The sequence below is a fragment of the Schistocerca nitens genome, chromosome 5 (genome assembly GCF_023898315.1).
Source record: "Schistocerca nitens isolate TAMUIC-IGC-003100 chromosome 5, iqSchNite1.1, whole genome shotgun sequence".
Taxonomy (NCBI): Eukaryota; Metazoa; Arthropoda; class Insecta; order Orthoptera; family Acrididae; genus Schistocerca; species Schistocerca nitens.
The window spans coordinates 49,554,409-49,578,231 of record NC_064618.1 but is presented as its reverse complement, the minus strand read 5'-3'; the positions used below and the strand labels follow the sequence as shown (position 1 = coordinate 49,578,231).

Here is a 23,823-nt window from a genome sequence, read left to right as displayed (position 1 = left end):
CTGAAAATAAAACTGAATCTAAGGTGCGTTTAATTAGCAAACAAGACAATGAAAGATATTGTTCCAATAGATAAGCAATGGTTTATGACATCTGACAGACAGCAAGCTTCTAACCATTTTCTAGTGGAAACTAAGAAACCCTGCACAGTTCAAAATCTGAAGCATTACAGTGTGTGCTGCACTCACTACCACACAAATCCAAACAGTTCAGTATCATTCTAGCCTCTTCAAGAGAGATTATTACGGTCAACTGTCCTAAAAGTAAAAATTCCCATGAGACAATTAGAACTGTGAGCTAAATATTAAAAGCATGTTGTGATGTTACAGCTACACATATTTCACTCATCACTATGACAAGGTGTCTCTCCAGACTTAAGTATGTCACTGCCAGAACACCTCATACATAGGACAGGTAACTGACCGATGAACTAATGGTTGGTTAAGGAAATTCAAAGTATTTAAGAATGAGCAAATGTCTGCAACTAGATTCTGAGGCAATCACAGTTTGTACTCCAGAGGGACCTCTCCACTGAATATGGGATTTAAAATTCCATTGTCAGCATTTTTGACTATGAATAAAATTTTTCATTCAACAGGATTTGTGTAATGTGTCCAAGACATTTGACAAAATCATCATATTTTAAAGAAGCTTTAAGCTTATGACTTTCAATTTATAGTTAGTAAATGGTTCACTTAATATTTAACTGATCAGAAGTGTGAAGAGAGGTACTGTGGAAGTCTGATTTGTTTGTAAGTCGGAAATGAAAGGACAGACCGGTTCCAGTGAGGAAGTGTTGTGAAACGGTGTAGTGTATTGTCAGCTCTCCTCTCCATTGCGATCTTTGACAACAGTGACCAAGGCAGCAGAAGAAACAGGAGAAGATGAGACAGAAGCAATAGTGTTTGTAGGTGGCTATGATCTTGGGAAACTGAGGATATTCAAGAACACCTCTATGCTTGGGAAGAAACAGTATTGGATGAAATTTAATGTAAACAAATGTGAGAGCATGCTTACAACTAGAAAGATAAACCAACCATAAGAATAAGGACAGGAGGACCAATCATAGGTGGAAAGTATGAAGTATTTGGGAAGTATGACAGGAAAATGGAAAGAATGAGCCATCAGTGAATGTGGCAGACAGGCTGAAGCATTCTTGCCAAGTATTAAAAACCAGGTTTGGAACAAGGATGTCTCACACATGCAAAGAAGTGATCTATGGAAGTCACTACATTCCAATTTAGACCTATGCATCTGAAACATGGGTAATGAAGGTAAATTGTGAGCAGATTACAGGTGTATGAAATGAAGTTCTCAGAAGTATGACAGCAATAAAAAGAAGATTGGATTAGGAATGGAAATGTAAGGGAAAAAGTAAAACAGGGACCCTTGCAGAGGAGGATAAAAATGTGAAGGCTATGGCGGTATCGAGACTGAGATGGTGTGGACACTTATATAGAATGGAAAACCAAATGGTTACAAGAAGAGACACAAAATGGAGATGTGAAAGAAACAACACAGAGCAAGACTGAGGGGTATATGGCTGAAAATGTGAAGGTATGTTGAAAAGAAGAGACAAGGACTGGACGAGAGTGAACATGTTGTTGTGGTCTTCAGTCCTGAGACTGGTTTGATGCAGCTCATCATGCTACTATATCTTGTGCAAGCTTCTTCACCTCCCAGTACATACTGCAACCTACAACCTTCTGAATCTGCTTAGCGTATTCATCTCTTGGTCTCCGACTACGATTTTTACCCTCCATGCTGCCCTCCAATGCTAAATTTGTGATCCTTGATGCCTCAGAACATGTCCTACCAACCGGTCACTTCTTCTTGTCAAGTTGTGCCACAAACTCCTCTTCTCCCCAGTTCTATTCAATACCTCCTCATTAGTTATGTGATCTACTCATCTAATATTCAGCATTCTTCTGTAGCACCACATTTCAAAAGCTTCTATTCTCTTCTTGTCCAAACTATTTATCATCCATGTTTCACTTCCATACATGGCTACACTCCATACAAATACTTTCAGAAACGACTTTCTGACACCTAAATCTATACCTGATGTTAACAAATTTCTCTCCTTCAGAAATGCTTTCCTTGCCATTGCCGGTCTACATTTTATATCCTCTACTTCAACCATCATCAGTTATTTTGCTCCCCAAATAGCAAAACTCCTTTACTACTTTAAGTGTCTCATTTCCTAATCTGATTCCCTCAGCGTCACCCGACTTAATTCGACTACATTCCATTATCCTCGTTTTGCTTTTGTTGATATTCATCTTATATCCTTCTTTCAAGACACTGTCCATTCCTTTCAACTGCTCTTCCAAGTCCTTTGCTGTCTCTGACAGAATTACAATGTCATCAGCAAACTTCATAGTTTTTATTTCTTCTCCATGGATTTTAATACCTACTCCGAATTTTGCTTTTGTTCCTTCACTGCTTGCTCAATATACAGATTGAATAACATCAGGAAGAGGCTACAGCTCCGTCTCACTCCCTTCCCAACCACTGCTTCCCTTTCATGTCCCTTGACTCTTATAACTGCCATCTGGTTTCTGTACAAATTGTAAATAGCTTTTCGCTCCCTGTATTTTACCCCCGCCACCTTTAGAATTTGAAAGAGAGTATTCCAGTCAACATTGTCAAAAGCTTTCTCTAAGTCTACAAATGCTAGAAACATAGGTTTGCCTTTTCTTAATCTTTCTTCTAATGTAAGTCATAAGGTCAGTATTGCCTCACGTGCTTCAACATTTCTACGGAATCCAAACTCATCTTCCCTGAGGTCAGCTTCTACCAGTTTTTCCATTCATCTGTATTTTGTGTGTATTTTGCAGCTATGACTTATAAAACTGATAGTTCGGTAATTTTCACATCTGTCAACACCTGATTTCTTTGGGATGGGAATTATTATATTCTTCTTGAAGTCTGAGGGTATTTCACCTGTCTCATACATCTTTCTCACCAGATGGTAGAGTTTTGTCAGGACTGGCTCTCCCAAGGCTGTCAGTAATTCTAATGGAATGTTGTCTACTCCCAGGGCCTTGTTTCAACTCAGGTCTTTCAGTGCGCTGTCAAACTCTTCACGCAGTATCGTATCTCCCATTTCATCTTCATCTACATCCTCTTCCATTTCCATAATATTGTCCTCAAGTACATTGCCCTTGTATAGACCCTCTATATAAGCCTTCCACCTTTCTGCTTTCCCTTGCTTGCTCAGAACTGGGTTTCCATCTGAGCTCTTGATATTCATAAAAGTGCTTCTCTTTTCTCCAAAGGTCTCTTTAATTTTCCTGTGGGCAGTATCTATCTTACCCCCAGTGAGATAAGCCTCTACATCCTTACATTTGTCCTCTAGCCATCCCTGCTTAGCTATTTTCCACTTCCTGTCGATCTCATTTTTGGGACGTTTGTATCCTTTTTTGCCTGCTTCATTTACTGCATTTTTATATTTTCTCATTTCATCAGTTAAATTCAATATTTCTTCTGTTACCCAAGGATTTCCACTAGCCCTCGTCTTTTTACCTACTTGATCCTCTGCTGTCTTCACTATTTCATCCCTCAGAGTTACCCATTCTTCTTCTACTGTATTTCTTTCTCCCATTCATGTCAATTGTTCCCTTATGCTCTCCCCGAAACTCTGTACAACCTCTGGTTTTGTCAGTTTATTGAGGTCCCATCTCCTTAAATTCCCTCTTTTTTGCAGTTTCTTCAGTTTTAATCTACAGTTCAAAACCAATAGATTGTGGTCAGAGTCCACATCTGCCCCTGGAAATGTCTTACAATTTAAAACCTGATTCCTAAATCTCTGTCTTACCATTATATAATCTATCTGATACCTTCCAGTATCTCCAGGATTCTTCCATGTATACAACCTTCTTTTATGATTCTTGAACCAAGTGTTAGCTATGATTAAGTTATGCTCTGTGTAAAATTCTACCAGACAGCTTCTTCTTTCATTTCTTACCCACAATCTATATTCACTTACTATGTTTCCTTCTCTCCCTTTTCCTACTCTCGAATTCCAGTCACCCATGACTATCAAATTTTCATCTCCCTTCACTTCCTGAATAATTTCTTTTATCTCAACATACATTTCATCAATTTCTTCATCATTTGCAGTGCTAGTTGGCATATAAACTTGTACTACTGTAGTAGGCATGAGCTTCACATCTATCTTGGGCACAGTAATGCGTTCACTATGCTGTTTGTAGTGGCTTACCTGCACTCCTATTTTTTTATTCATTATTAAACCTACTCCTGCATTACCCATAATTGATTTTGTATTTATAACCCTGTATTCACCTGTCCAAAAGTCTTGTTCCTCCTGCCGCCAGACTCCACTAATTCCCACTATATCTAACTTTAACCTATCCATTTCCCTTTTTAAATTTTCTAACCTACCTGCCCGATTAAGGGATCTGACATTCCGGGCTCCGATCCATAGAACGCCATTTTTCTTTCTCCTGATAATGATGTCCTCTTGAGTAGTCCCCACCTGGAGATCTGAATGGGGGACAATTTTAACTCCAGGATATTTAACCCAAGAGGAAGCCATCATCATTTAACCATACAGTAAAGCTTCACACCCTCAGGAAAAATTACACCCGTAGTTTCCCCTTTCTTTCAGCCGTTTGCAGTACCAGCACAGCAAGGCCGTTTTGGTTAGTGTTACAAGGCCAGATCAGTCAATCATTCAGTCTGTTGCCCCTGCAACTATTGAAAAGACTGCTGCCCTTCTTCAGGAACCACACGTCTGTCTGGCCTCTCAACTGATACCTCTCAGTTGTGGTTGCACCTAAGGTATGGCCATTTGTTCACTGAGGCACGCAAGCCTCCCCACCAATAGAAAGGTCCATGGTTCATTGGGGAGTGAATGTAGACAGTGTGAAAGGCGGAAAAGATGACGAGGCTTATGTTTCGAACAGACACAGACTGTGGGTGGAAAACGTTTGAGATAAGCAATGTCTGTTAGATACCTCACACAGCTCTGGTGAATCTACTAATGGGGTGAATTGCCATTGGCATTTAACAGGACCCACTCTCAATCCTCGCACAAATCACCTATCTTGTATCAGAGATAAATTAGACAAACTTATGATGCTTATGTGATAAGCAAAATATGCAAGACAGCTGCAACAGCGGAACAAAGAATTAGTTAAAGTCTTCATCTTCAAGAAATGGAGTTTAAATTAAAAAGACTGTGGGAGGCAAGAGTAAAAATTCAGCACAGGAAGAAAAGTAAACATTTAAGACTTCACTATTCCCAAATGTCCATATTTCTGAATGTACATATTCCAGAATTAACAGAAAATCAGAACCAGATCTCTTCAAATAATATGGTACATTCTACAGACCAGGAATACACACATTGATTGTTTAAATTAAAAAAATTTAATGCTCCTTAAATCCAGCATCAGAAAATTTATTTTGGGTACTTCCATTCTACACTCCTGGAAATTGAAATAAGAACACCGTGAATTCATTGTCCCAGGAAGGGGAAACTTTATTGACACATTCCTGGGGTCAGATACATCACATGATCACACTGACAGAACCACAGGCACATAGACACAGGCAACAGAGCATGCACAATGTCGGCACTAGTACAGTGTATATCCACCTTTTGCAGCAATGCAGGCTGCTATTCTCCCATGGAGACGATCGTAGAGATGCTGGATGTAGTCCTGTGGAACGGCTTGCCATGCCATTTCCACCTGGCGCCTCAGTTGGACCAGCGTTCGTGCTGGACGTGCAGACCGCGTGAGACGACGCTTCATCCAGTCCCAAACATGCTCAATGGGGGACAGATCCGGAGATCTTGCTGGCCAGGGTAGTTGACTTACACCTTCTAGAGCACGTTGGGTGGCACGGGATACACGCGGACGTGCATTGTCCTGTTGGAACAGCAAGTTCCCTTGCCGGTCTAGGAATGGTAGAACGATGGGTTCGATGACGGTTTGGATGTACCGTGCACTATTCAGTGTCCCCTCGACGATCACCAGTGGTGTACGGCCAGTGTAGGAGATCGCTCCCCACACCATGATGCCGGGTGTTGGCCCTGTGTGCCTCGGTCGTATGCAGTGCTGATTGTGGCGCTCACCTGCATGGCGCCAAACACGCATACGACCATCATTGGCACCAAGGCAGAAGCGACTCTCATCGCTGAAGACGACACGTCTCCATTCGTCCCTCCATTCACGCCTGTCGCGACACCACTGGAGGCGGGCTGCACGATGTTGGGGCGTGAGCGGAAGACGGCCTAACGGTGTGCGGGACCGTAGCCCAGCTTCATGGAGACGGTTGCGAATGCTCCTCGCCGATACCCCAGGAGCAACAGTGTCCCTAATTTGCTGGGAAGTGGCGGTGCGGTCCCCTACGGCACTGCGTAGGATCCTACGGTCTTGGCGTGCATCCGTGCGTCGCTGCGGTCCGGTCCCAGGTCGAGGGGCACGTGCACCTTCCGCCGACCACTGGCGACAACATCAATGTACTGTGGAGACCTCACGCCCCACGTGTTGAGCAATTCGGCGGTACGTCCACCCGGCCTCGCGCATGCCCACTATACGCCCTCGCTCAAAGTCCGTCAACTGCACATACGGTTCACGTCCACGCTGTCGCGGCATGCTACCAGTGTTAAAGACTGCGATGGAGCTCCGTATGCCACGGCAAACTGGCTGACACTGACGGCGGCGGTGCACAAATGCTGCGCAGCTAGCGCCATTCGACGGCCAACACTGCGGTTCCTGGTGTGTCCGCTGTGCCGTGCGTGTGATCATTGCTTGTACAGCCCTCTCACAGTGTCCGGAGCAAGTATGGTGGGTCTGACACACCGGTGTCAATGTGTTCTTTTTTCCATTTCCAGGAGTGTATGTTAAATTGATTAATTTTCTACAATTGCAGACAACGTACTCCTTGCACAGAAAGACAAGAGCCTGTGTATCCTTACTTCATGAAGACAACTGCCTAAAAGCACGAGCCTATTATGTCTAACGTTTTTACCAAGTTTTTGTATGGAACTGCAAAATATTTGAAAATAATTTTCATAAGATAGTCTAACACTAGGAGCAAAAGTCCACCAGTAAGCTCTCTCCTGCACAAAGGGGTGCAAAGTACCCTGCCACAATATTCTGTCACTTCCATTGCAAATTAAATGTGCTGGCAGATAAATATTGAAAATTTGGGTCATTTCTACTTCAAAATTCTTATTCTGCCAATGAATCCAAATAGACAGTATGTATGTGGTCAGCTGAAATTTGTCAAATTTTGTTGTATGTCAACATCAAAAGAAAAATTCTGTTGAGTAGGTAGTACCCTATTTTCACAAAGTAAATCAATGTGGTCAAAGATGACTGCTATCTTAATACCTTCTTAAGAAGTGTTATCACAGCATTTTGCCAACAGGAGTATGTCGACTAGGAATTTCACAAATTCTGGAAAATTGAATAAATTGAGTTACAAAAATTACAGCTAAAGTTATTTGGTTTGATGCTATTTTACTGTAGAAATTTTGAAAGAACTGAAAATTGTTCACAGTTTACACAATATTGGCAGGTGGTGAAAATACCTTTTCTATCAGTAGCCTATTTGAAATTCACTTACAACAACAACTAAATACAAGTAAAAAAGGTGCAACAGTTATCTGTTCAGTAAATGGTAAATGTGTGCTTTTTGGAAAACTTATGTGAGGGTACATAATTTTGTTCAACAAAATTTGGGATTTTTCTGCCTTATCTACAAATGGGGAAATGCATCAGTAGTTTAAGGTTACACTTTAAATTCTACACAGGTGTCATTTTTATATATAGGACATCCTCTATTAGTGCAAAAATTTTTGTTGTAGATATACTTCAGTAGTATGCAGTGGTTCGAGTTCATCAGCAGACATCTTTATGTCACGTCAAGTTTCGCAAAGCTAACACCATACAGATTGCCTGAAGGGGATCTCAAAGATGAGAAATATCGAGAACTTTTGCAGTTTTGGCATATTGAATGGTCTTATGCATTCTTTCACTGACATATAAGGTTTCATTTTTTAGAGTAATCCTTTGGGCAACGAAAAAATTTGAAAGGGGAAGAAGGTGTAACCTGACATCAACATTTAACTAAAACATCTTGTGGATCTTATTTTAAATAGACAGTATAACTATTCCATTTTCATATACGAGGGCAGTTCAATAAGTAATGCAACACATTTTTTTTCTCGGCCAATTTTGGTTGAAAAAACCGGAAATTTCTTGTGGAATATTTTCAAACATTCCTGCTTCGTCTCATATAGTTTCATTGACTTCCGACAGGTGGCAGCGCTGTATGGAGCTGTTGAAATGGCGTCTGTAATGGATGTGCGTTGCAAACAGCGGGCAGTGATCGAGTTTCTTTTGGCGGAAAACCAGGGCATCTCAGATATTCATAGGCGCTTGCAGAATGTCTACGGTGATCTGGCAGTGGACAAAAGCACGGTGAGTCATTGGGCAAAGTGTGTGTCATCATCGCTGCAAGGTCAAGCAAGACTGTCTGATCTCCCGCGTGCGGGCCGGCCGTGCACAGCTGTTACTCCTGCAATGGCGGAGTGTGCGAACACACTCGTTTGAGATGATCGACGGATCACCATCAAACAACTCAGTGCTCAACTTGACATCTCTGTTGGTAGTGCTGTCACAATTGTTCACCAGTTGGGATATTCAAAGGTTTGTTCCCGCTGGGTCCCTCGTTGTCTAACCGAACACCATAAAGAGCAAAGGAGAACCATCTGTGTGGAATTGCTTGCTCGTCATGTGGCTGAGGGTGACAATTTCTTGTCAAAGATTGTTACAGGTGATGAAACATGGGTTCATCACTTCGAACCTGAAACAAAATGGCAATCAATGGAGTGGCGCCACACCCACTCCCCTACCAAGAAAAAGTTTAAAGCCATACCCTCAGCCGGTAAAGTCATGGTTACAGTCTTCTGGGACGCTGAAGGGGTTATTCTGTTCGATGTCCTTCCCCATGGTCAAACGATCAATTCTGAAGTGTATTGTGCTACTCTTCAGAAATTGAAGAAATGATTTCAGCGTGTTCGTAGGCACAAAAATCAGAACGAACTTCTCCTTCTTCATGACAACGCAAGACCTCACACAAGTCTTCGCACCCAAGAGGAGCTCACAAAACTTCAGTGGACTGTTCTTCCTCATGCACCCTACAGCCCCGATCTCGCACCGTCGGATTTCCATATGTTTGGCCCAATGAAGGACGCAATCCGTGGGACGCACTACGCGGATGATGAAGAAGTTATTGATGCAGTACGACGTTGGCTCCGACATCGACCAGTGGAATGGTACCGTGCAGGCATACAGGCCCTCATTTCAAGGTGGCGTAAGGCCGTAGCATTGAATGGAGATTACATTGAAAAATAGTGTTGTGTAGCTAAAAGATTGGGGAATAACCTGGTGTATTTCAATGCTGAATAAAACAACCCCTGTTTCAGAAAAAAAATGTGTTGCATTACTTATTGAACTGCCCTCGTATATAGCTGCTATTTTGTACAGAGAAACTTAATGTCGTCTTTGTATCAAGCTAATACTCAAACATTAAAGTGTAATTGGTTTTCTTTAACCTAGTTTCAAAAAGTCAATCCCAACTGAAATATACATTCCTTACTCTTTATTGACCAATATTTGAAGTTCCACTGCATTTTTCATTCCCCCAAGAACAAAATTAAACTTTTAGCACCTGCAGAGAAACATCAGGGGACACTGCCTTAACGTAGCAGTGTTGGTGTGGGCGAGGAGGTTTGTGTGCTCTGGATCCGGAGGGCTATGCCGGCAGTATCATAGCTACCAGGAGAGTCACCCATGCCGGACAGCCCAAAGGGGATGAGCCAGACAAAGTGCATCTCACAACGTCCTATCGATAACCTGTCTCCTGTCGTATCCCATCCTAAGCCCATCCTTTTTCCTTATCATTTTCAATGTTTTACAACATGGGCAGGGAATGCTCTAGAGGTGTGGTGAAGCCAGTCTCACTAAGGGAATAAACCTGATACAAATCCAGGCCCTCCAGGATGGGTGTTGGTCATGGGGCTAACAACCCCATATCAGAAAAACATATTGTTACAAAATTCAAAGATAGGAACAGCCGGACTGAAGATACTGATGAACAACCCATGCATGGAAAAGGTCACTGTAAACGGAGAAATGATATACACTTTGCTACTTTGAATATAAGAACTTTGAACAAACCAGGAGCTCTACATGGACTCAAACAAGAGATGGAGAAATACTGTATGGGAACAGCCAGACTGAAGATACTGATGAACGACCCATGCATGGAAAAGGTCACTGTAAACGGGGAAATGATATACACTTTGCTACTTTGAATATAAGAACTTTGAACAAACCCGGAGCTCTACATGGACTCAAAACAAGAGATGGAGAAATACTGTATAAGAGTAGCAGCAATTCAAGATGTCAAATGGAAAGGAGATGGTATCATAAGAGATGGTAATTACACTATTATGTATAGTGGAGGAGACAGTGGTATAGTAGGTGGTACTGGCTTTCTTGTTTGACAATAAGTATAAAGCAGCAGTCATAAATTTTAACCCTATAAATGAAATGATGTTTACTTTGTCAAATACCTGTTGTCATAGGTAGGAAAAGTAGGTCTTTTTTAGGATAAATCCAGACAACAGGTTCCCCTTCCTAAAGAGTATCTCCATACTGAAACAATTACTCACAAGACATATTTTAACGCCTCAAACATCACATATACCAGATGTCACAAAGAAAAACAAACCATTGGAAAGGGTGACATGGGGCATTTCACAGACTTAACAATCCTACTAAAAAACATGCAATCAATAAAAAATAAAATACAACTATTGAAAGTTGAGCTCCAGTCTTTGAGCTGCACAGTAGTTTGTATTACTGAGCACTGGTGAGGAGACACAGAAATCCTACATGTAGTATTATCATTGTATGAAAAGGCAAACTCTTACTGCAAAACTACTTCAAGGCGTGGAGGATCATGCATTTATATCAGAAAAGGAACACAGTTCAAATCAATACATGAACTCAGTGCAGTAAGTGAAGACAAACACATTGAAATATCAGCTATTGAATTAACAGGGATTGATAACACCAAGAAATTAATCATTTTGCGTGTGTATAGGTCTCCCAGTGGTAGTGTGGACACTTTTTTTCAATAAGTTAACAAAAGTTCTAGATAAAGTCTCAAGTACAAAGGTCAACATAATTCTGTGTGGGGACATTAACATCAACACTAACATCATAAATGAATCCAGCAGCACCTTCATACAAATCCTTCAAAGTTTTGGCACGTCCCCTATAGGTCAATAGTGCAACAAGGGTAACGACAACAACTTCATCAGTAATTGACCATGTGGCCACAAATATGGATAGGGAAAAATGTGATGCAGCTGTGAAAGGTCTCTGACTATCAGACCATCTCTGTCAAATAACAACAGTAAAGTCAGGCATCGAAGCATTCCCTAAACTATGAGCCAACAAACAACATCTCTCAGAAATCAAAATAAAACATTTTTCAAAAGAACGAGAAAAACAAATCTGGGATGAAGTGTATAAGGAAACCAATGTGAATATGAAATTCTCCACATTGTTTAACTTGAACTTTGAAAAGGCTTTTCCAAAAGGATGCATGTCTGTATCAACATCTCACAAAAACAGATGGATAACAGCAGATATTAAGAAGTCCTCCCAGACATTTGAACACCTCAGTTCCATGAAAAAGATTTGCAACAATCCAGAATTCTTAAATTTCTATCATAGAAACAAAAAGATCTATAGGAAGGTGCTGACTGCTGCAAAAAAGTCATTTAATGACAAAATAATATATAATGCAGAGAATAAAAGCAAAACAGTCTGAGATGTTATAAAAAAGGAAATGGGGAGAGACAAACAAATGCTAAGGGAGAGAGATAAAGTAACAAATGAGTCACAGCACTTAGCAAACTATGTAAACAAGCATTTTTCAAGTATTGCAGAGAAGTTACAGCAAAAATTCCCCCAAACAAATATAACACCTGTAACTAATTTTGCACTAAATACAATGATGTTACTTCCAACCACAGAGAATGAAGTCAATAAAACTGTTCAAAAACAAAAAAATAAAAAGTCATAAATAAATCCTTCACATCAAGGACATTTCCAGAGCAGTTAAAACAGGCAAGAGTTGTACCTTTGCTTAAGTAAGGTAATGCAGAAGACATAGAAAATTACCAGCCCATTTCCCTACTATCAGCATTCTCAGAAATAATAGAAGCAATTATGAAAGACAGATTAATGAATTACCTGAATAAATATAATCATCTAAGCGAATCCCAGTTTGGTTTCCGAAGTGGCAAAAATACAGAGTCAGCCATAGTAGAATTCACAAAAGTTGTACTTGATGCTATTGATAAAGATGAGTGTGTCACAGGCATATTTTTGGATCTTTCTAAGGCATTTGATACAGTCAAATACAAGATTCTATTAAATAAATTCAAAGCATTAGGAATAAGAGGGGTAGCTAACAACTTGTTTCAATCATACCTAACAGATAGGGTACAAACAGTAGAGATAACACATGTTTCAAATAGATCTAAACATTTAGTAAAACACTTATCAGAACCAAAATACATTAATATGGGTGTTCCGCAAGGTAGCATATTAAAACCATGGTGAAAAAATCCTCTTCATTGCTGACAGCAATATTATAGTCAATGAGAAAACAAGAGAACTCCTTGCTGAGAAAGAAAATGAAACTATCAAGGAAATTTATGATTGGTCAATAAGTAATAAAGTGACATTGAACATAAAGAAAACCAATGCCATGAATTTCAGTTTGAAGAGGAAAAATGACAATGTTAAATTAAATGTAGATGGCACCTCTATAGACTGTGTAACAAACGCAAAATTTCTAGGAATGAATATTGATTCTGAGTTGAAATGGTGTGAACACACAAAGGTACTTGCAAACAGAATGTCATCAGCATGTTATGCCCTTAGAATCCTATCATCAGTGTGTAACATGCAGTGTATTTTAGTTACATATTATTCATATGTACACTCAGTTCTTAGCTATGGAATTCTTTCTTGAGGAACAAATGCACAAAATATGAACACAATTTTCAAACTCCAGAAAAGAGCCATAAAAATAATAACAAAAACTACTAGTCGAGCTCATTGTAAAGATCTGTTCAGAACACTGGGGATTTTAACTGCTCCATGTGAATACATTTACCAGTCAGTTGTACAAATCAAATATAACATTGGTAATTACTGCACAAACAGCTCTTTCCATGACCATGCAACAAGAGATAGACTCAATTTACATTTACCAAGAAAAAATAAACATAAAACTCAAAATAGCATTTTCTACCAAGGAATAAAACTATACAATAAGAGAGATTAAAGAAATTGCCAAAATACACTTATTTAAAAAGGCAGCTAAAAAGTACCTGTTATGCAATACATTTTATACATTGAAGGATTACTTAGCTAAAAGAGAGTAGGGGTTTGATAAAAAATGTTATACAAATAAATAATAATAATAATGATTATAAAATATCCAACATTCCACATTACACCTTCACTTCATGTTTTTTCCTTCTTGTTTTCCATTCTAGAAATACTTACCCTCAAGCTATGCATAGCACAATACTAACACGTCTTCCTCTATCTGAGCTCAACATCTCAGTCATTATGGAAGGATGCTGACTCTGTTTTTCCGGATAGCAAATGGAAAGTTGCAGTACAGAAAATGGCCCAGAGATCACCAGTGTGTGTACGTGTGTGTGTGTGTGTGTGTGTGTGTGTAGTGTTATGAATCAATATGTGTATAATGTGTACAGTGACTGATAGTGAGATATGAGTGAACAATGTGGCATTACATTATTTAATAAGTTATTTGTAAAAAAAAGTATTGTATAGCAGGAGTAAATCTAATGATTGTCTCTAACTATAAGTCTGTAAATATATATGTATATGAATTAGCTTATTTTAAATTGATCTAAATTTGTAAATACTTTGACATCTCCTATATCCCTGTAAAAAGAGATATGTGGATGAATAAAGCTACTACTACAACCACTACTACCACCACTACTACTTTGAGAATGAAGGCCCACTTCTTCATCACTCTAGTATGTGTGTTTGCACCCACAGAAGATGATGAGGATGAAGTGAAAAATGAGTTTTATGGTTAACTGGAACAGGAATTAGAAGGCATACCAAGGAATGATGTAAAGATAGTGATGGGTGACTTCAATGCAAAAGTGGGAAAAGAAGAAGCCTTTAGAGAAACAGTAGGAAATGAAAAGCTGCATGAGGTGTTGAATAAAAAATGGTTAAAGACTTATAGATTTGCCATAGGAAATGCAATTTACATGGCTCCAGAGAAAGAACATAAGGAAAGCCACATGGCACTCATCAGGTGGCACTACATTTAATCAAATTGACCACATGGTAATCAACAGAGGACATGTGTCTGACATCCTTGAAGCTGATAGCTGCAGGGGGGCAGACTGTGATTCAGATTATTATATGGTAAGAGTGAAATACAGACAATGCATAGCCATCTATAGATCCAAAGGGAAAAGAAAAGCTCCATGAAGATACAGTTTTTCCAAATTGAAAGAGAAGGAAGTATCGGACAAGTTTGAAACAGAAGTGCAGAAAATGTGTCAGGCTAAACAACGCCAATATCTGGAAAAAATAGAAGGGAAGTGGAGTATGATTAAAGAGGCTCAACAATAAACTGTAGAAGAAGACTTAGGTTTAGAAGAAAGGCTGAGAAGGGCAGGATGGTATGATGAAGATTGCAAAAAGGCAGTGGAAGATAGAAATGAGGCAAGGAAGAAAATAATAAACCAAATCTAATACAGAAGAATTCATGAAGAAAAGAAAAGAGGCAGATAGGATTTGCAAAAGAATGAAACAAGAATTAGAGAGGAGATGGATTACAGAGCTAGAAGAAGAGTAGAATGATCAATAAGTAAGAAACTTCTACAAGAAAGTTAAGGAACTGGAGAAAGGCTTCCAACCAAATGAAACAGAGGGTCACCAACTGTGGCAGAATGTTAGTCAGGATGAAAGACAATAGAGGAAGTTAGGAAAGCAATTAAAAGCCTAAGTAATAATAAGGCTCAAGGTAATGATAACATTTCAGCAGAGATGACCAAGGGTGGAGGTGAACATTTAACAAGATTGGCACACCAGCTGACATTGGAAATATGGGAAAAGAAAGAGATGCCAGACTAGTGGAACATAGTCATTATATGCCCAATTCATAAAAAGAAGGACAAAGCAAACTGTGAAAATGATCGTGGTATTGCTTTAGTCAGCATGGTGTACGAAGTATTAGCCAAAGTCATGCTACGATACTTACACCAATAACACAAGAAATACTCAGAGACTACCAGTGGGGTTTTCAACAGGGAAGATCAACAACAGTTATAAAGAAATCTGTGTTGGCGATTGAAGTTTATATCGAAATATCTCTACAAGAATGCAAAATGCATGATTAACAAGAACTTTTATCTCCAGCTACCAGAATCTTTATGCTAGAAGTACACTGATAAAAATACTATGCTTCTATGGTCTTTATCAGTGTGCACAGTTTGGAAGTTGTTACAGTTTGTAAACAAAAATACAATTAAGAAAAAAAGAAATCTGTGCAGACCATACAGTCTGCACAAGTGAAGCAGCACATAATACGCTAGTTTAAATGCGAACTTAAAGATGTCAGTGGTGGCACAGCAATTTAAAATTGCAGATGTAACTACAATATGAGTTGCCTTTTAACTTTTTTACATCTCACCTCTGAAAAACTGCTGATCTATACCGAGTTCCTTGTCCACAGGGCAGGCACATGTGTAAGAGTTATTAGGGGCCAGCATACAAATATCACTACAGCCAGCATCTTTACAGGAATTCTCCATCAGGAAACAATTAGGTTCCCAGTTGAAGGTCGCATTTCACGAAATGTTTGGCCAGTCCTCTGATTAGGTTACATTTGCTAACTTACAATAATCACCTAAAGAAGTCAAGAAACATTTTCAGTAAGGTTGAGGTCTCAGAATGTTGTTCAAACAGTGAGAAGAACACTAAATATGCTCGACAAAGGGGGAGACCAGCAATTGCTTCATATTCTTTTTATAATTTTAATTTCTTTCTGCAACAGAACTTCTCATTGTAAAAAATTGAACATCATGCAATCACTGTAGTGTGAATACATTTCTAGACACCATTTGCAGCTGTTTCATCTGTGAGCCAAGTTTTAGAAGTTTAACTGAGTCACCCGTCAACTGTGGAATACCATCTGCAATGTAATGGACTGCCTGGCTAACCACCTCCAATTTTTCAAGATTTGGTTTGTGATGTGAACAAACTTTACAAGGACCAACAATTCAGTGCCAGAGTTGTCAACAGAATTTACACACATTGCACAACATTTTCGAGGAACTGAATTGCAGAAAATTTTGTTCTTCGCAGGGTTTCAAGACTTGTGATCAGGGAGCAAATAGACTGGGCTGTACTTGACAGCTTTTAATTTTATAACAAATCAGGAACTAGATTAATTTTTTGACCTCATTGTTACATGAGGTGTCTCAACCAGAACAACAGTCAATGAAATGGTGGTTCACATTGTTGTCAACTAGAGAAAGCTATATAATTTCAATACAAAGGTCAAGGTCACCATATCGGGACAGGAAATAGTCACTGGAGTTTGTGGCCAACAACAAAAGGGGTCCCTGTTTTTTGACTTTCAGGAAACAGAGTGTGTGTGTGTGTGTGTGTGTGTGTGTGTGTGTGTGTGTGTGTGTGTGTGTGTGTGTGTGTGTATTGAGGAACTGTGGGTTGGTAATTACTAATTACGAGAAGAACATATGGATCAGGTAAGAGATTTAAGTGGAAGATAATTCTGAATTCAATAGAAGTGAGGTTTGTTATCTGCTTAAATTGCACTGAAAGAGTTGGGAAAGGTGGTCAATTGAGTATAGGCACATCACAGACCTCTATTTTTTCCTTCCATATCTTTTGTAACTGCACAGTAGTAACCCTGGGAGAGCCTTAAGCCCAGCAATAAATAAAGTGCCCAATACCAGGCAAGGTTAATTCAGAACTCAGAAATCTGCAATTATCAGAAAATTTGAAAAATTTATTTTGGGGCAATTTGAGTTAACTTGTGTAATGTTGAACTACAGTAGTTGCAAACAAGATATACATTGTAAAAGCACTGCAGGTTTAATTTCTATTACAGTCTACCTCTATAGACAATTGATGGAGCAGTTTTGTTCTCATAGCTGATAGTATCATTTACTTTGTGACTTTGCTAGTGTTGTTTTGGGTTTGTATTTCCTTGGTGTTTACTATCTGAATTACATAATCCGACATGTCCATAAATAATGGAAGCTTTAGGCATCTGCTTTGAAGTGTGACATTCTGGGATCAGATGTCACACTTCTCTGCTTTCCACTGGCTGACTAATGACGCTTGCATGTTAAGGTAGTAACAGAAAGCAGCCCACTTTCAAGAGGTGTTTTATGGTTTGTGCAGATCAGAGTTTTAACAATCCTGTTCTACAAGGGAGGTGAGCCATAAACAGGCACTTGTACCTGCTGGATGGAGCATTCCTCTCCTTGGAGCTGAGCTGATCACATTGTCAAAGCAATGCTCACCAGAGAATGAATGAAGTTATATTTGTGCAAATTTGTCTGCATGGACTCAGATAGGCAACCTCTTGTCTGACTGGAATACATGCATTTGTAGTTTGTCATCTAGACTTTTACATTATAGGCAATACATTGAATTCAAACAATCAGTTATTCCAGTGGATAACAAATCTCTTTCAGCACCTTTTGACACAAAAGGAAAAGTCCACTGAGAAGAGCTAATCCATAGTTAAAGGGGCACTGATTAGTGGGACCCTTTCAGCACAAAAAATACAGTGATCATGATGGAAATATGTGAAACATGTCAGTATTTGTAATTAATGTATGTCTTAACAGACATTTTCCCCCACACTGGGGACATATGATCCCCAAAGTGACAGTTGTCACACATTTCAGAATCCTGCTTGGGAAAAGTTCTCTCTCTTTACACCAGTGAAACTTAACCTAATGAAATACACATTTCAGGTTCACATTGTTCCTGTGCATATTCTGTTTTGTCATTTTTTGTGGGATATGTATACATAATATTACTACAATATACAAGACGCCTATAATAATCATCACCTCTACACTTTTACAATCAACAGCACCATCTGAACTTACCAATCAGTTACATAAACAGACATTAGCCTTTTCTTACTATGCTGTTATCTGGTTCCATTTACAACATGGTGGCAATAAGAATCACCAGTTATGATTCTCTTCACAAACGTCTCTCTCTCATTTGTGGAATTCAGAAGCTCTTTACAGATTGCAAGGGGAAGATCTTTCTGGTCTCACAAGCCACAGGATGAACTTGTCGGCAACCTGATGCATTCCAAGATGCTGTGACAGGATTTCATGACATGATCCAACTGAAATCTTACATTCTTCTGCTATCTCTCAGCCAGTCTGACAAGCAGGCACAATTTCCTTGACATTCCTGACACGAGTATCATCTGTAGAAGTCTAAAGGAATCCTGAATTAGGATCACATAACTTCCACACTGCCATTTTTAAATTGTGTGAACCATTCACAATACAGTATGGCTTAAGCACCCATTGCCACAGGCTTCCTTCCTCATTTGGTGTGTCTCTGTAAAGGTTTCCCTGAGTCTCATGCAAAATTTAACATATGTGTTTCACCTCTTACTGCTTTCTCGCAAACTGTACAACAACATTCAACTCAATACAGTACAGAACAATAACTGACATACCTACAACTATGAAACTTCTGACAGTTACACATTAAACACAGATATGTTCAGGGATGACAACTACATCTTGCTCCAATGCACTACTGGTGCAAAGTTATGAGTGATTCGAAATTTTTTTAACAGATCACATACCCAAGATTTATTTTTGGTGACATTTGAAATTTTAAAACTCATTTCAAACTTTAAAAGCTGTCGTTATATGACTATGTACAATGTCATATAGATTTTCATTAATTTGGTGGTTGTTTGTCCCAGTGCATGACCTATCTCTGCTTATTTATCTGTTGTCTGATAAATCATCAACCAAGAGTTGCGAGGAAGTTTCCCCACAGCAATGGCTTCCAAATGCTCATTACAACATACCCTGCAATCACTGCCATTCAAGTTGAGGGATTCTATTGGCTCCAGCTCAGCATCCACCCTCTACAAGGGCTCGTTGCGTGGTGAGGATCCATCTGTGCCAGCTGCTGCAATCTTCAAGTTCTTGCCTCAGTCAGACCATAACAGTGACATGCACAATTTACAATCATTAACTTACATGTCATGTCAGATTAACAATTATGAAAATAAAATTGAATCTACAGTGCATTTAATTAAGAAACAGGAAAACGAAAGATCTCGTTCCGATAGATAAGCAATGGTTTACAACATCAGACACATAGCAGGCTTCTATACATTTTCTAGTGGAAACTAAGAAACCCCACACAGTTCAAAATTTAAAGCATTACAGTATATACTGCAGTCAATACCACACAAATCCAATCAGTTCAGTATCATTCTAGCCTCTTCCTATGATATTACGACAGTGTGCTGTCCTGACAGCAAAAATTCCTACGAGACAATTAGAACCCCAGGCTAAATATTAAAAGCATGTTGTGATGTTACAGCTACACATATTTCATTCATCACTATGACAAGGTGTCTCTCCAGACTTAAGTATGTCATTGCAGCCAGATTCTGAGCCAATCACAGTTTGTACTCCAGGAGGACCTCTCAACAGAATGTGGGATTTTAAATTCCATTGTCAGCATTTTAGACTATGAATGACAATATTTCATTCATCAGGATTTGTGTAATATGTCCATGACATACATGACAACATCATCATATTTTGAAGAAGCTTTAAGCTTATAACTTTCAAGTTATAGTTAGTAAATGGTTCACTTAATATTTAACTGATCAGAAGTGTGAAGAGAGGTATTGTGGAAGTCTGATTTGTTTGGAAGTGGGAAATGAAAGGACAGACTGGTTCCAGCAACGAAGTGTTGTGAAACATTGTAGAGCACTGTCAGCTCTCATCTCCACTGCGATATTTGATGATAGTGACCAAGGCGGCAGAAGAAACAGGAGAAGATGAGACAGAAGCAATAGTGTTTGTAGGTGGCTATGATCTTGGGAAACTGAGGATATTCAAGAACACCTCTATGCTTGGGAAGAAACAGTATGGGATGAAATTTACTGTAAACAAATGTGAGATCCTGCGTACAACTAGAAAGATAAACCTGCTATAAGAATAAGGACAGGAAGAACAATCAAAGGTGGAAAGTATGAAGTACTTGGGAAATATGAGGAATATGGAAGGAATGAGGCATCAGTGAATGTGGCAGACAGGCTTAAGCATTCTTGCTACATGTTAAAAACCAGATTTGGAACAAGGACGTCCCACAAAAGTAAAGAAGTGGTGTATGGAGGTCACTACATTCCAATTTTGACCTATGCATCTGAAACATGGGTGATGCAGGTAAGATGGGAGTAGATTACAGGTGTGTGAAATGAAGTTTCTCAGAAGCAGGACAGCGGTGACAACAGAGGTTGAGGAAGGGAAATAGTGAAACAGCAACCCTTGCAAAGCAGGATAAAAATATTAAGGCTATGATGGTATCGAGACTGAGACGGTGTGGGCACTTATACAGAATGGAAAACGAGACGGTTGCAAGAAGAGACACAAAATGGAGATGTGAAAGAAACAACACAGAGCAAGACCGAGGGGTATAAGGCTGAAAAACGTGTAGGTGTATTGAAAAGAAGAGACAAGGACTGGTCCATAGTGAAGACTGACAGTGTGAAAAGAGGAAAAGATAGCAAGGCTTTTAATCTGAACAGACCCAGCCTGTGGCTGAAAAATGTTCGAGATAAGCAAAATCTATTAGATACCTCATGCAGCTGTAGTGAATCTCCTAATGTGGAGAAGTGCCATTGGCATATAACAGGATACCACTCTTGCTCCTCGCACAAATCACATATCTTGTATCTGAGATAAATTAGGCAAACTTATAATGCTTATGTGATCAGCAAAACGTGCAACAGAGCTGCAACAGCAGAACAAGCAATTAGTTAAAGTCTTCATCTTTAATAAATGGAGTTTCAATTAAAAAGACTGTGCAAGAAAAGAATAACAATTCAGCAAAGGAAGAAAAGTAAAAATTTAAGACTTCACTATTCCCAAATGTCCATATTCCTGAATGTGCAAATTCCAGAATTTACAGAAAATCAGAACCAGATCTTTTCAAATAATTGGACACATTCTACATCCCAGCTATACACTCATCTATTATTTAAGTAAAAATAAATAAAATGCTCCTTAAATTCAGCATCAGAAAATTTATTTTGTTTTGTGTAATTCCATTCTGTGTTAAATTGACTAATTTCCTACAACAATTCCAGACAACGTACTCCTTACTTCATGAAGACAACAGTCAATAGGCATGAGCGTATTATGCTTTGTGTTTTTACCAAGTTTTTTGTCAAGAATTGCACAATATTTGAAAATAATTTTCATAATATAGTGTAACACTAGGAGCGAAAGTCCACCAGTAAGCACTCTCCTGCACAAAGGGGAGCAACATACCCTGGCATAATATATTGTCACTTCCATTGTGTATTAAATGTGCTGGCAGGTAAATTTTGAAAATTTAGATAATTTCTACTTGATAATTTTTATTCTGTCTATGGCCCTGAATAGATAGTATGTATGTGGATGTCTGTTATTTGTCAAATTTTCTTGTATGTCAACATCAAAACAATTGTAATAATTTAAAATGCTATCATAATCTGCTCATTAATGTGTATAATCTTATATTAGAGGAACAAAGATGAATTAAAGTGAGAAACTGTCTTGAGGCAGTTTACTGCCAGTGCACAAATACCTGGCCTTCTTTCCCATGTTAGACTTCAAAATCCCCAACAGCTGAAACTTGCTTGGAGATTAGAACTGTGTGACAGACCGAGATCTGAACTCGGGACTTCTGCCTTTCGCAGACAAATTCACCACCGAGTGAGCAACACAATCATGACTCACAACCTGTCCTCACAGCTTTACTTCCGTCAGTACCAAACTTCACAGAAGCTCCCCTGTGAAATTCGCGACTAGCACTTCTAGGAGAGAGACAGTTTCAATCTGCCAAAAAGTCTGATATCAGGTCATATTCTGCTGTAGAGTGAAAAATTCATTCTGGAGACATGTCCTACAGCTGATTTGTGAGTCAGTCCAAAAGTCGGAGGAGGGAAAGGCACACCAGCTCCAGCAGGACCATCCCTTAGTGGTGGACAGGCCAACATTCAGCTTGATGACACATTTACGTTGACCCTAAAGATGCAACTCTAGCCCTGAAGACAGACATGAAAAATGTTACACTAGCCATTAATAACTTCGGCACTGCATGGTTTTAATATAGTGCTATCCCATATCCCCTGGGGGGCTATTATAATCGTAGCCAGGTCAGTACTGTAATTTAAAAGGACCCTTCTAGTTGCTTCGTGTTACTGTAACATTTATTTCAGGATACACGTGTTCTCGTGCAGCTAGCTGCCCAAGCACTTTCTTTGAGACAGAGATGATGCAACACAGCTAGTTTCACCAGGAAAATTGCTTCTTAAAATTGTTACTTAACCAAAAGAACACAAAGAAACTTCGATTTTTATCTTCAAATTACTTTTTCATCTGACTGCTTATTTTACTGCTGTTGATTCACTCCGTTCTAGTTTAAATATTATTAGCACCTTAATGTAATAACCTTGACTATAAAATTTCGTAGCTGGCTAGAGATATTAGTTCTTGTAGCTACAAGTAAAAAATGAGTTATGCTGGTGTGGTATTGAGTCAAAAAATAGTCAAATCTTACCCGTAGTTTCTAATATTTGGAACCTAACCATAGTTATCACAAATAAATAGATAAATAAATAAATAAATAAATAAATAAAACAACAATGACAGCTAGCCCTTTACGACATCGCCACTTTTCAACCTACGAAACAAAGAGAGACTTTTTTCTCTTCGGGTGTTCCCTTCTACCAGACATTAAAAATTTCCCAATATGACTCTACAAAATATTCTGCCAAATAACGTGAAACACGACGTCTGGCTCGAGAATCTAAACACCGTCGTTTTGCCATCTTCCAGTATTCCGAGATAAAAGTATAGAATCTTATGCATCACTGTGTTCCAAAGGCTCGCTCCCAATTTGCAACTGGCCGTGGTGTCCGAGCGGTTCTAGGCGCTTCAGTCTGCAACCGCGCGACCGCTATGGTAGCAGGTTCGAATCCTGCCTTGGGCACGGATGTGTGTGATGTCCTTAGGTTTGTTAGATTTAAGTAGTTTTAAGTTCTAGGGGACTGATGACCTCAAATGTTAAGTCCCATAGTGTTCAGAGCCATTTGAATACCCATATCGTTGTGTGCTTCTAGCTGCACATCGATTTGAACATAAGAAAGCATTTATAATTAACGCAGATGTCACTGACATAGAGATACCGTACATAATATGTAAGTAAACTTATGTTTCTACTATTATGTATCGAATTATTATGTCGTAGACATCGATATGCGTACGATTTGTATCAGTTGGCACTGACGGTAGGTACTACATCTGAATACCGTTTGGCTACTACACATTTTAAATTCATCACACGATGTTTACAAGACACTCTTTAATAAACGCTCACTGAAGTCATCAA

General features: G+C 39.1%; 1 long non-coding RNA gene across 2 annotated transcripts in view; it reads right to left on the bottom strand.

Moving 5' to 3' along the window:
- The window catches only part of LOC126259926 (uncharacterized), a 35,067-nt gene that overhangs the window by 10,826 nt on the left and 418 nt on the right, over nt 1–23,823 (bottom strand). The window contains exon 2 of one of the 2 annotated variants that reach the window (XR_007546576.1): nt 15,821–16,036. The exons of the other annotated variant lie outside the window; for it this stretch is intronic. This is a non-coding gene — a long non-coding RNA (uncharacterized LOC126259926). The remainder of the gene's footprint in view (nt 1–15,820; nt 16,037–23,823) is intronic. 2 annotated transcript variants of the gene reach the window in all.